Genomic DNA, 14,041 nt, shown 5'->3' on the forward strand with positions numbered 1-14,041 from the left:
TATTTCTGGAGTTAAGGCAGTACCGCCAAAAATCATTACTTTTAATTGCATCATATTGTGAGAAAATATTCCCAATAGGGACATATATGTAGTCCCCAAAGCCTTGCATTCCATCAATATATGAGGTTTCTATTGTATTCTCTATTTTACAATTCCGGCAGAATCTATTAGCAAGCCGGTTCGGGCCATGGGCCCTAGATCCTTTCAGACCTCTAATCTTTGATTTAATACTGGCCAAATCTATTACAATGTCTAACTATCCACCCTCTGCACTTTATTTGCCCTGGACACCTTGATCCTCATGATTACAGTTATTGGTAAACTACTCAAACCACTGCATTCCACTAATTGCGTTGGTTACAGACCTGGCTTTAGTAGACTTCATTGCACCCAGCATCTCCTGTTTACTTCTGGAATTGACACTATCAATGACTGCTATTATTCTCTGGCAATCAGCCTTTCTTCCCGACCATCTCCACCACTAGACCCAATTACAACACCCATTCTTGATTGTCCTGATCTTACTAGCCATCAAAAGAGAATAAGGGGTATTATTCATTAGATTCCTTAAATCTCTACGCATATTACATATTGCATCCCTTATGTCTTCATCAAAAAACCAATGCTCGTTTTCCCCATTAGTTTAGCATATGTTCCCTTAAAGAGGGCAATGCCTACCGATAGTTGGGTCAGCCAATCCTCATTTCCGTCTCCAGACATCTCGAGCAATCATTGGAAATCACTGTGATCAAGTTTCTCTATAAACAAATTCACTTTAGCAATATTTTTAGGTGACCAAACACTTTGATTGCCTGCAGAATTAACATCAACATCCCCGGTCTTAATTAATTATATATATATATATATATATATATATATATATTTTTTTTTTTTTCTTTTTCTTTTATTGTGAATTTGATCAAATTATGATCTTACACATATTTACTTAAAATATAAAAAACAGAATTCATCACATGATATATTACATGTCATTAAAACAAGAAAACGTTTACATATAAAATAAAAGGAGTTATCAGAATTACTTGGGACTGTCAACAAATCTAATTACCGTCAATCGTGCCGGCTCCTGATTTTACAACAACACCCAACTCTCCCAATTATTGCTCTCGAACTTTGACTCTAGCACTCCGTGTGTTCTCATTTTGCTTGATCTCTCCTCTGCCTTTGATCCTGTCAACCATACCATCCTGCTCAACCGTCTCTGTGATAACCTGGGTATCACTGGTCAGGCCCTGGTGTGGCTGACCTCTTTCCTCTCCAATCAACCCTCCCAGGTCCAACTGGGGTCCTTCCTCTCTGACATCTTTTTCTCTACCTGTGGTGTCCCCCAGGGATCTAACCTCTCTCCCTGGCTGTTCAACCAGTATCTGGCACTCCTTGCCCACCGCATCGCCGCTCTCTGCCCCAACCTTCAGTGCTATTTGGATTATACCCAGCTCATTTTCAGGCTACCCTCGGCCTCCTCCTCTCCTCCCCTAAACTCTGACTGTCTGTCTGCTATCCAGGAATGGTGTGCCACCAATGACCTCTGCCTTAATGCCAGTAAGACTGAGATTCTACTCATCGGCACACCCACTCCCTCCTCCCCTGCAGCTCTCTGGCCGGCCTCTCTTGGCCCTCTTCCTGCTCCTACCTGCAAGGCAAAAAACCTCAGGGTCATCTTCGACTCCACACTCTCCTTCTCTCCTCACATATCTGACGTCTCTAAGAAGTCACACTACCAGCTGCACCTCCTCAGAGGTATTCTTCCTTTCCTCTCCTTCCCCCAGAAGATCACTGTCTCCCGAGCCCTGGTTCTCTCGAAGCTGGACTACTGTAACAGCCTCTATCTAAATCTGCCTGCCTCTACTCTCTGCAACTCATCCAGAACAGGACTGCGAGACTTGTCCTTGGCCTCAAGCCCAGGGACGGTATCTCTCCAGGTCTGAAATCTCTACACTGGCTCCCAGTGGCTGTGAGGATTAAGTTCAAAACCCTCTGCATTGTCCACAAGGCCTTCTGGGGCCTTGAGCCTAGATACCTTCAACTCTCTCTTCCTAAATATCTTCCTTCTTGAGCTCTTCGCTCATCTGTCTCCAACTCCCTCAGGATCAGCCGCTTCTCCAAGCAACGAGTTGGGGGTAGATCTCTCTCCGCGGCAGGGGCCTCCCTCTGGAACAGCCTTCCTGCCTCCCTGAAACTTGAGGAGAACCATCTCCGGTTCCGGAAGCACCTCAAAACCTTCCTCTTTGCTTCTGCTTTCTCTCCCCCTCTCCCCTGCTAAATTCCTGACTGAAACTGCACTGAATCTGCAACTGGGCCACTCTCACCGATCTCGGTCCTTGGCCCAGCCACTCTCCCCCTGCACTGCCTCCCTGGCAACCCCTGCACTGCGGGACTGTCTCTGTATCCCTACAGCCCCCCTTCCCAGCACCTGTCTGCACTTACCTTGCACTTGCCACCGGCTGGCCCTCAATATTTATTCTTGTTATTCTACTAACCCTGTACTGCACTTTCCCCCCTCCCTTTCCCCTTGCATTTTTCCCTTCCCCTCTACCCATGCACTTGCACGATCTGGATGACACCTGGCCTAGTAGGATCGTTGTCTGTCTTCTCTTTGTTCCCCCCTCCCTGCCTCGTCGCACCTTGAAACACTTGTATAGGGGCGTTACAAATGCCATATCATATCATATCATAACATTTCCACAATCGCATATGTTAAAAGGGTGTCCATCCCCACAGACCTAGAATTCCACAGATCATTTGGATCCATATAGTTATTTACCAGACTAAAACATCTCCCCATGTGTTTTGCTCTCATTAGTGCCAGCATCGGGTAGTCCACAAGTATGTGCCAGGGGGTTTCTGTTTCCCCATCCAGCATATACCTTTGGCAAACGCCATCACCCCCCTCTTTTTCTTTTTTCCACACCTTGTTAATTTCCAAGGTCGGTAAGAGGTTTAATCGGAATCTTAAGAAGTATGATCTTGTAATGGGGCATGGACATTGTTTAAGGTAATTTGGCATATTACTGAGTGGTTTGTCAACTATCGAGAAGGTGGGGTGCAGTTTATGTTCTCTTGCACTTGTGATGGCATCAATCCAATCAATCTATCTAAGCCTTTTCTTTACATCTAAAGCATTGCCTATTAAATCTGAGCGTTGTTTGTTTATTTCCTCCCGGAGGCTGTCTGCCACACCTAGAATCTCTTTCAGGAATGACGATGTTCCTGTCATCAGATGATTCAATAGATTCTCATATAAAGAGTTTCTCGTAGGTGCCAGGATATTCCTCGCCAGGTTTAGGACCTGCCAGTGAAACCAGTATGCCAATGACAAGAGGGCTAGTTCAAATCGTAATGAGACCATTGGGACAGAGGGTGGCAGTCTCAGCACATGTTTCCAAACTCTGCCCTCCAATACCTCTCATGGCATGCTGCAATCTGCCTATTTTATTTCCATCCCATACATTATTGTTGGTATCACTTTACCCGCATAGAAGCAAATTAAAGGTCTTATTGTGAATCGACACCTCTACCATGCTAACATTTTCATTTGGGAGGCCTGTTGGTCTATTTCCTTTTCGATGTGCTTAATAACAGGCAATCTACATTTGAACCTATGAAAGTTGAATCCCAGGTAGGTAACTGTCTCCTTGCTCTTCATTGGCATTCCATCCATCACCCATTTGTGCCTCGTTTGTTTCCTTCTGATGTTTCCAAACATAATAACATTGCTTTTGTACTGATTAACAATTAAATCATTGACCATTGCATGTTCCGATAGTGCTGTCAGTTATCTCTGTAATCCTATGGGCGAGCCATCCATGAGGGCTATGTCATCAGCATAAGACAGCGGACTGATAGGGATTCTGCCCACCTTTGGTCTAATCAGAGCTGCCTTTCCCAATGCTTCATCGAGGTCCGCCATACATAGGTTATAAAGGCAAGGTGCGAAAATGCATTCTTACCGGCAACCCTTTAACGTCCGGAACCTACTAGTTAGTGATCCCCCCACGTTCATTCGCACCCTCAGTGATGTCCCGTCGTGTTTGTACTCTAGAATGGCCAACAATGGGGCTGGGATACCCAACTTATTTAACTTTCTCCATAGCAGATCCCTATTTACCAAATCAAATGCTTTGGAGAAATCTTCTAGAGCCACGAACATTTGATCTGGCAGATCCTTCTCTCCTGTTCCCGTTGCATTTTTCATTACAGAAAGTATCGTGCCATTTAGTGTTGTTGACGGTCCCTTTCTAAACCCAAATTGTCTTTTTGGAAGTATGTTATTTTCTTTTATTCAGGTTTCCAGCTGTTGTAATATCAGTGCTGCAAAGATTTTGCTATCAGGGTCCAGTAGAGCTATTGGAAGATAGTTGTTTGCATCGGATCAATTTCCCTTTTTAAATAGAGGAACGACTATAGATTCTTTTAAGGAGCTCTGACTAACTCCTGCTCTCAGAATATCTTTGAACAAATGTGTAAGGATCAGGGACCAAAGCTCAATTTGTGACTTAAAAATAGTATTTGTGAGCCCATTTGGGTCTGCTGTGTTAGAATTTGAAGATTTAATAATCAGATTCCAAACTTGAATTTGATCGAACTCCACTCTCCATGGGTCATTTGTTTTCACCCCCTTACCATTTCTCTTTTGCGTCTTCCCACATGTCTGCCCAGTGAATTCACTATTCAGATTCCCATACTGAATTGCTCTGCATCATTGTTTGGTCTACAGTGTCTGCAGTAACGATTGCCCAAAAATGCTGTGTATTCTTTTCTAGGAGTACTGACAGCATCCCTTCACTATCCTGTTGGATCATTAGTTGTTTGTTATTTCGGATCCAATTTTTATAAGTTCTTAATAAGGCTCCTTTCTTTTCCTCAAATATTTTCCTTGCTAGATTCTGCTTCCACGGTGCTATTAATTCTGCCTTATGTTTTTTTGTTTGTTGTATTTTTCTTCATTGAATGTTTGTGGCATGCATTGTATGTCTCTTTATGCTGTTTTTTCCCTTTTCACCTTCCCATATGAAATCACTCAAGGATTCATATGTATACTTTTCTAGCAAATGATCTACCTGCCCACTGTTGGTCCATGTCTCCAATTTCTTTTTTAAGTTTGCACCATTGCTGCTACATTTTTTAAGTCTATTACCACCACTGGAAACGGTCAGTTCCTGTAGCGTTTTCCTCAACTGTCGTGTTTTGGTATAAATCCAAAGACGTGCACAATTTCAAAGCTGCTTGATCACTAAAGTGGCAAGCTTCCACCGTCAAATGTTCGACCATAATCATAATGCCAGAACTAGCAAAGAACCAATTAATAATCTACATGATTTCCCATCATGATAAGCCATTAGCTCAACAGCTACAAAATTATCAATTAGTGGCGGCAGCTTATGTGTGCTTTCAACCCCAATAACCCGAACCCTAATAATGAGCCCACCATAGGGTCTGCCCTGCTCACCCGTATTTGCCAGGGACTGATAAATCTGATAACCGTCCACATATGTACATGAGGTCGACCAACACTCCTGTAATAGGAAGATATCCATAGACCTCAGAATGTCTAAGGAACCTGTTGGTCTTAGTAGGCGAATGAAACCACGTGTATTCCAAGATAGGATGTTCCAGAATCACAAACCTGAAGTGTCTGTAGTGCACATAAGACCTAAGAGCCATTTCAGAACCTGAGCGGCCTCGTCAGAGGATACATCTGTAATAACATTTTGCCACCAACATTCTTTGTAATTTGTAAATACTCTGATGTCCTGTTGCCATCAAGATTTCCCTCAGCTGTGGGTCAGGGGGCAAACTTAAACCTCTAATTCGTAGCCCAATTCTAATACTTTTGGCTGATGAGAATGTATAATACAAGCAGTGTCAGCAAAATAACAATGGAATCGCAAGACGTTGGGATTTCCTGTGTTCAGAGGCTAAACACAATACAAATCCCTAGTGTCCAAAACACGTAACTGCAGGATTTGTTGTAAAACCTTTAACAAATCAGATTTATTCAACCTCTTGCTACAGTTTTCAGCCCATAGGTGTTTAGTTGTAAAGCTTATAGTCTTGGCCTTTATTGCTGGTCTCCTGTTTGCCAACTCTAGTGCAACTTTATCCTCACAGGTGACCCTGTGCCTCTCTGAAAAGAAATGAGTGGCACCCACACACATTTCTGGTTATTGGACCACTCTTGTAAAAGTTCTCAATGGATTGCGGCTGCAAAAATAGATTCACCGATATTGAGGCTGCCCAATATCAGAAACAATGAAAAGAAGAGAGTGCAATCTCGAAAGGCAGAGGCAGAATTACTTTTTTCAGGTCTTGCTAAGCCTACCCCAACAGATAACTCCAACACCATCACCCTTAAAAAATTATTTGAACAACTAGAATCTCTATCTAATAACAATAAAATGTGCAGTATTTTTGCACAAAATGGTAGGCCTGAGAAATCTATCTGAGGCCTATTTAAGTTTATATGTTCTTTGATAGGCAGCATCAGTAGACGTACAGTGACAGAGGACAGACATCGGCTCATATCGATGCGCCCCCCCCCCATGGTGAAGCCAACAATCCACCTGCTCTGCTCGGCTTTTAGATGGCCCACACCCCCAAATGATTATCATCTCTTTGTGCAATTAAATAACCTTTAAATTGGGGTGAACGATGGATCCCATGGTCCAAAGGAAGACTTAATAGATATGTAATAGATATTCAGCTTCTTGGTCTCAGCGAGGGGGCTTGACAGCGCAATGGGTGAATGCACATACTGCAACTATGTATGTGCATCCTGTAGGCAACACACCGAGCTCCTGGTGTAATACCGATGTAGGTTTGCCTGATATGTTTGGGCATGAAGTCTCCACATATCACCTCGAGAAGGTACCCTGTTTGATTGCCAGCCCAAGTAACTTCTCAGTCCTGAGCTCAAGGCTTCAGCTTCTCTCCACTTTTTTCAGGACAGTTGGAGCAGAGAGACAGCATCGGGTTACTGAGGGCAGAGGGCATGCAGGCACTTGCACGAGCATTGGGTACTCTGTCACTCATAGCCTCACTTGTGACCCACTTTTTAAAACTGTCCTCCAGCCCCCTAAAAGAGTGAGGCTGATTCCACGACTGGCTAAAAGGAACTGCAGTACTGCACTGTGCCCAAAATTTTTTCAAAGGCTTAGCACAGCCGAAACATGTTACCGCCTATGGGCTTTTTTCATTTTTGAATGTGTGACAATACAACACAATTAAACAAACATATATTTGATGGCGCTGAGTCCTGGAATCTCTCTTGCTTTACACTGTCTATGGTGACGGTTAGGCTTTACTACCGTCTGGATACAGTGACCCGCAACATCCATGGTTTTTTTCTACATGTTCTCATAGACATGGCATTCTATCAGTAATAGACTACCAACTTTTTACTCCTGGGATTATAAGGTGTCGCCCCCCAGAGCAACGTTTTGCAAAGCCAGTGTTTCCACCCACTCAATATGTATTTCTTCTCATGGTTCATAATAGCAGCACTTAGAAAATTGCCCCCCCCCCCTGTTGCACTGAGTGGAAGCCAGTAACTTTAATCCAACGCTTTATTCCTTTAAAAAAAGACACTCTGCAGGGATTAATTTTATAATGGGCAGAGCAGTAAATAAAGACGTAATGCTTGTACGACTTCTTTACCACTCCAGCACTTTTTCAAGTGCTTTCGTGGCAGAGAAGAGGCGCCGTTAACATCGCCACAATTCTTTCCTCCTCCAGCTAGAAAGTGCCCTTTGTTTTACACCTGCATGAGATTGTTATAACTGCGCACAAGTAATGGATTACTATGGAATGCGCCTCCATTTAGCACCTGCTAAAAGCAGACCGATTCCGTACGAATCCATTTGTAAATGCATTAACTTGTTTTTAAAAAATGGTGAGTAACTATTAAGCATTATAGTGTTTTCGCCTGATTTCGCTCTTCGTGTTTAAACTCTGCTTTGCAAATATTTAAAATGGTGTGTAGGGTACCCTACGGCATGCGAGTGTTAATGTTGATTAGCCCTGCATGCAATGAACTTGTTGGGTTATGGCTCAGGCTGCCTGGAGCATAGCTTGGAGGGGGAACAGTCGAGTACACATTGGTCGAGCTTACACTAATAGCTGCCTTTTAAAATTCGAGGTGGTCAAGATTCGCATTTCCAAAAATAAGTGTTTCCTTCAACCCTCCCAATATATCACTTTAGATATTGATTAAGTAAGCCATTGCGGGGGTGGGGGAGGAAAGACTCAGATGTCTTGGTGCCTGCAGTAATATCGAACACAGAAACACATGAACTAGACAGGGAACGTGAGTGGCACAGCAGCGCTCTCCCTCCTGGGACGCAGAATGTCCCTCTTAACCTTGGACAATTCGAAGGGAAGATTCTTTGCTGCGTCACTCGCTTTTTGTAACACATATTTCAGACTTGATGCTTATGTGAGGTGGCACGTCCCCTGCTCCCTTCCCCTCGTCTAGCAGGAGGCATATTTGTCCTGTCACTTCGTCGTTGCTCATCATGTCCAAGCCTGTGAACTCGCCAGAGTTGAAGTGACAGAACAGCGCGTAAAAGAAGATGGCCGCTGTCAAGATGACAACCGCAACCAGCACGAATTTACCATACAATGTGATGAACAAATGAAATCTCTTGTGTAACGGAACTGCATATTTTCTTTCCAATGTGTGTGGTTTGCTGTAAAATCTCACTGTTTAGCAGCTTACACTCTTATTTATTTATTGTGTAAGGTGCATTCACTTCCTGAGTTACCCCTTCCACCAACCTGAGCCAACGCGTTTAGGCTATAATCATAGGTCTGGCTGCTAATCTGGACTGTGGCACTGCCACCAAGGCCGGCACCGGTGCTCTGCTTAGGCGATATTGCTGCTGGAATCTGTCAGTGACTGCCCCAGCACCACTGACCCTGTCAGTCTGAGACAACCAGCATGGGGCAACAGTGAGCCTTACACAGCCGCTTTGGCCCTTACGCAGACAATGATGAGCCTTACACAGGTGCTGTGGGCCTTACACGGGCAATGGTAGGCCTAACACAGGCAATGGTGGGCCTTACACAGGCGCTGTGGGCCTTACACAGGCAATGATGAGCCTTACACAGGTGCTGTGGGCCTTACACTTGCGCTGTGGGCCTTACACAGGCAATGGTGGGCCTTACACAGGGAATTGTGGGCCTTACACCAGCAGTGGTTGGCCTTACACAGGCAATGGCAGGCCTTATCCAGGCAGTGGTGGGTTTTACACAGGCAATGGTGGCCTTACACAGCCAATGGCGGGCCTTACACAGGCGTGGTGGGCCTTACTCAGGCATGGTGGGCCGCACCCAAGCAGGGGTGGTGGCACTTATGCACTTACCACTAGAGCCCTACGATGCTAACTCATTTACTGTAAGGCCAGTCATTAAACGGTTGTGGTACGGACCGCCAGCCACCTTAACATGGATCCAGAAAAACATAGCATTTAAAGGCCATTTAGATCCATACTTCCAATATATCTTTCTCGCGTGCACATCCAACCAAGGGACAGATTCACAAAGACGTTACTCCTATTAAGTCAGGAGTAAGTTTGAGTTACTCAGAGTAATGTCTTTATAAACCAAATAGCCCTCTGCTGTTTTAAGTCAGGAGTAAGGCAAAGTTACTCATATAACGTTTTGGTTTATTGAATAGCCTTCCTCTGGTTATTAACTAGGGAGTAAGTCACAGTTACTCATAGTAACTTCTTGGTTTATTGAATAGCCTTTCTCTGGTTATTGACGCAGGAGTAAGTCAGTGTTACTCATAGTAACTTCTTGGTTTATTGAATAGCCTTTCTCTGGTTATTAAATCAGGAGTAAGTCAGAGTTACTCATAGTAACTTCTTGGTTTATTGAACAGCCTTTCTCGGGTTATTAACTCGGGAGTAAGTCAGAGTTACTCATAGTAACTTTTTGGTTTATTGAACAGCTTTTCTCGGGTTATTACAGCCTTTCCCTGGTTAATAACTCAGGAGTAAGTCAAAGTTACTCATAGGACCTCATTACGAGTTTGGAGGCAGCCATGCCCTTAACAAGGGCATGGCTGCCTCCAAACTCAGGTCCGGGTTCCTTGAATGAGGAATTACCGGGCCATTCCAACCTTGGAGGACCCGGTAATTCCTCATTCAATTTACCCATCCCCATTCCCATTTGAGCCCCCATAGGGCTCAATGGGAATGGGGAGGGAGCTAACAACGGGCCCATTAATAACTGGCCCGTTGTTAGCTCCCTGGTCCCGTGGCAAGACCTGCAAAGGACGTCAGGTCTGACCAGACGTCCAGAGCCGGTCCCGCAAGGGGGACCTTGTAGGGCGGAATGGGTTTAACGGCTCCGGCACCTTTACCGGTGCCGTTAAACCCATTGTTACGCTCACCTGGTATCCACGGGGATGCCACTCAGCCCTGGTTGATTGATTTGCACCTGGAACCCTCTTCCCGATCCCGGGTGGTGCCTTCGATGGAAGTCGGGCCTGAATACACAGGAGGACTGGATTCAAGATCAGGCAAGGTCTTCTCCCACCTCCCCTGGGTTCGACCCTTAGGCTCTCTCCTCACCTTATTGTAGTATTTGGCGTGCTCTCCGTCCTGCCTTCTTTGCAGAGGTGAGTAGTCTTCAGTGGGCTCGGGCAACTGAGTTACTTCACGGGTGCAAGCCCATTCAAGTGTCTTTAAGGTAGGTCTTACTGCAGCAGTCTTTGTATGTTACTGTTCTTGCCTTCCTTTCTTTGTGGTTAATGTCTTTTCTTTCCCCCCCCTTAGGTGAGCGGGAGATTCGACGTGTCGTGCTGGTTGGATTGAGCACCTGCCGGTAATGGATGGCGCAAGAAGCGCACTACGATTCGGTAAGTAACGCGAAAGGCGCGGTGCTGCTTCGCCTTGTACTTGCTAACCTGTGTTTCTTCTCTCCTTACAGGTCACGCTAGTCTTCTCCGGTGAGCGTGGTATTCCGGAACAATGCCGACCAAGAGGTGGCCAGCCAGGTGAGGTTCTTGTGATGTTTGAGGCTTACGCCGTAGGTAACCTTTTCTAATGTTGTCTTTCTCCCTCTCCTTTCAGGTTGTTTTGTCCTGGTGAGTATGCAGTGTCCAGAAGATGCAGATTGCTGGATGGGCAACCGCGAGTAAGCAGAAGCAGGGACGAGCGTCGGTCGAATACAGGATGGAGTTCGCAGGTAAGAGTCTATTAATGATGTTCTTTTTCTCCTCTGCAGGCTCGTTGCTCCGATGATTGCCAGTATCAAGGACACTGGACATGGTGAGCGTTACACTGCAGGCTGCAGAATAACGCAAAGCGTTTTCTGTTGCTTGGGTGTGGTTTAAATAGCCTCCCAGCAAAGTAGACCAGGTAAAGTAGTCCCAGGCTACCACACCCAAAACACTATACCGCATAGTCTAGTTCTAGGGAACTAAACTATGTGAGTGCCTCCATGTTGACTGCAGGCCCAAGGAAAAGTAGTCCCCTTCAAAATGTTCCCCATACTGAATATGAGCCTGGCGCCAAAGGCACCAGGACTGACTCCAAGAGAGTCTTGGAAGATGGTGCAAGCCCTCCGAGGCCCTAATGGAACCCCGAACCCTGACCTTACCTGGCATGTGGACATGCCAGTGGGGGTTTTGGTTAAGGGTCGTGACACCCATTCCGCCAGGGTCCTAATGAGGCCCATAGTAATTTCTTGTTTTTTTTTAATAGCCTTTCTCTGTTAATTAACTCAGGAGTAAGTCAGAGTTACACATAGGGCCTCATTACGAGTATGGAGGTAGCCATGGTGCTATTGGCGCCATGGCTGCCTCCATACCGGGCTCCAATACCGGGTTCCTTCAGTGGAGAATTACCGGGTCATTCCAGCATTGGAGGACCCGGTAATTCCTCCTTGAAGGAACCATTCCCCATTCCCATTTGAGCCCCCATACGGCTCAATGGGAATGGGGAGGGAGGTAATAACGGGCACATTACAAATGGCCCGTTATTAGCTCCATCTTCCCCTCGCGGGACCCGGAAAGGACGTCTGGTTTTACCAGACGTCTGTTCCGGGTCCAGCAAAGTGTTCATTGTGTTGGGCTGTCTACCTGATGACTGTGGTGGACTGGCTGGCAGCCATTCACATTGAGGTTGATGCAGTTTACATTTAGTGACATGAAGCTATGCTGGGTGTGAGTTAGCAGATGTAGTGGCATTTCTGTGGTATTTCATGAAGTGTCCGCGAGTAATCGCATGCCCCTCGTTTGGAAGTGGCACGTGCGCTTCCGCCAATGCATGTGTTTTGCTTGGAGATATGAATGCGCGCCCTAAGTTATTGTATTTGTGGTTGCTGCAGGAACACGCAATTTTGAGAGCAGTTTGAAGCCATATACTATAATTTCTTTGCTCTTGCCGCCATGGTTTTTTGGTCCACTGCAGAGATGACGCAAAGAATCTGCTAAAAGCCTTTCTTTTATTTCTAGAAATGTGGATTAGAAGAATCGATGTTTGGGGAAATCTTGAAATTGAAGTTTAAGAATGCCTATTGTGAGCGGGAGGGGAATTTGGAAGCAGAGTGGAGGAATCTATACAATGCCTTTCAAGAGGTTTTTGGGGATCACCGGCCTGCTTTTATGGACCACTCGTTTGCTTTCAGATCCTTGGCAAAGACGTTTGCATTGATAAATCACCATCTCTTCTTCAGATCATCAATGGCAGTGGTGGAGGGTGACATCTCAAACAGCTGGCACATTAATAATAGCCTTGAATAGGATCTTGAGTGAGGGGTGCCAACCTTCCATGCTGAGCTGGCTCGCAGATTTTTATCCTCTAAGAAAATACTGAAAATAATTATTAAGATCACAATATTTAGAAACGATTAAATAAAAAGCCAGAAAATTCTCAAGCAACGTGAAGGGGCACGTGCCATGTTCTGTGTTTTCAAATGCCAGGTCACCAACCTCACACAGTAGCATTCTCCATAGATAAGGGTTGTGCCCCTATGAAAGTTATGTGCCCAATATGAAGACTGGATGTAAAGTAAGCACTCTGTAAGCCACACAACTGAAGTGCTATAGTTTGTCAGTGCCCCCAGAGAAAATGTCCAATAACATGCGGTTGGAATGACGCCGTGCTGTAGCACCTTGAAGCCTCCCATGTGCTAGATGCAATTACCAATAATGAACCCGGACCCAAATAACCGGACAGACTCAAATAATATAGCAACATACTACTTTATTATTAGCATAAAAATAAAGTAGGGCAATCTGGCGAATAACAGGCAGTAATTCACGCACTCACACCCAAGTGTGATTATGCAGAGGTTTTACACCTTGATATGCGTCATCTATGAAGTCATCCTACATGGAAAAATAAAACCTATTGAAGGGAGGGATTGGTTAAGGGAACATATATACCTACAGTGTATATGAGTGTTCATAACTTCATTGGCTGGCTCTTATCAGATGGGCACGCCTTGAACCACCACTTAATACGTATATGTGAGAGATTCGACCATCCGCATGGGAAGAGTGCACTCGCCTGGGCTTTTTTTTGTTTAAAACACTGAATGATGGGAGAACAACCTCCAACAATATGTGTGGCATTCCCGCACATATTTTCCATGCTCACTGCACACTAAAAAAAATATCGTGTACACTGGGAGGACACTGTTTACCAGCATCACCCTCCCCTGTCAAATGTAGCTGACACTTGACAGCCGTGGGTACATCAAAAGACTTTGGCCGCAGGCAGCCTGATTAGAATTTCAAGGCCCCATGGATTTGCATCTCCATTGTCAAACCTTGTTGGTGGCGGAGAATACTGAAGAATGTTAATTAGCAGGCCTCAGGGAAGGCCTGGGTGCAGGATGTGACAATGGAGACCAGACGCCAACACTTCATTGTAAGGCAGTGTGTCAACTTGGTACTAACACCCTTCATTGTATGAAAGGGCAGTGAATGTCCTGCCTGGAACCACTCCTTTCAGAGCATGAAAATATGTGAATTGCAGGAGACAAAAGTCTGCCTGCAACCCCCTAC

The sequence above is a fragment of the Ambystoma mexicanum genome, chromosome 10 (genome assembly GCF_040938575.1).
Source record: "Ambystoma mexicanum isolate Mex_15411 chromosome 10, UKY_AmexF1_1, whole genome shotgun sequence".
Classification (NCBI taxonomy): Eukaryota; Metazoa; Chordata; class Amphibia; order Caudata; family Ambystomatidae; genus Ambystoma; species Ambystoma mexicanum.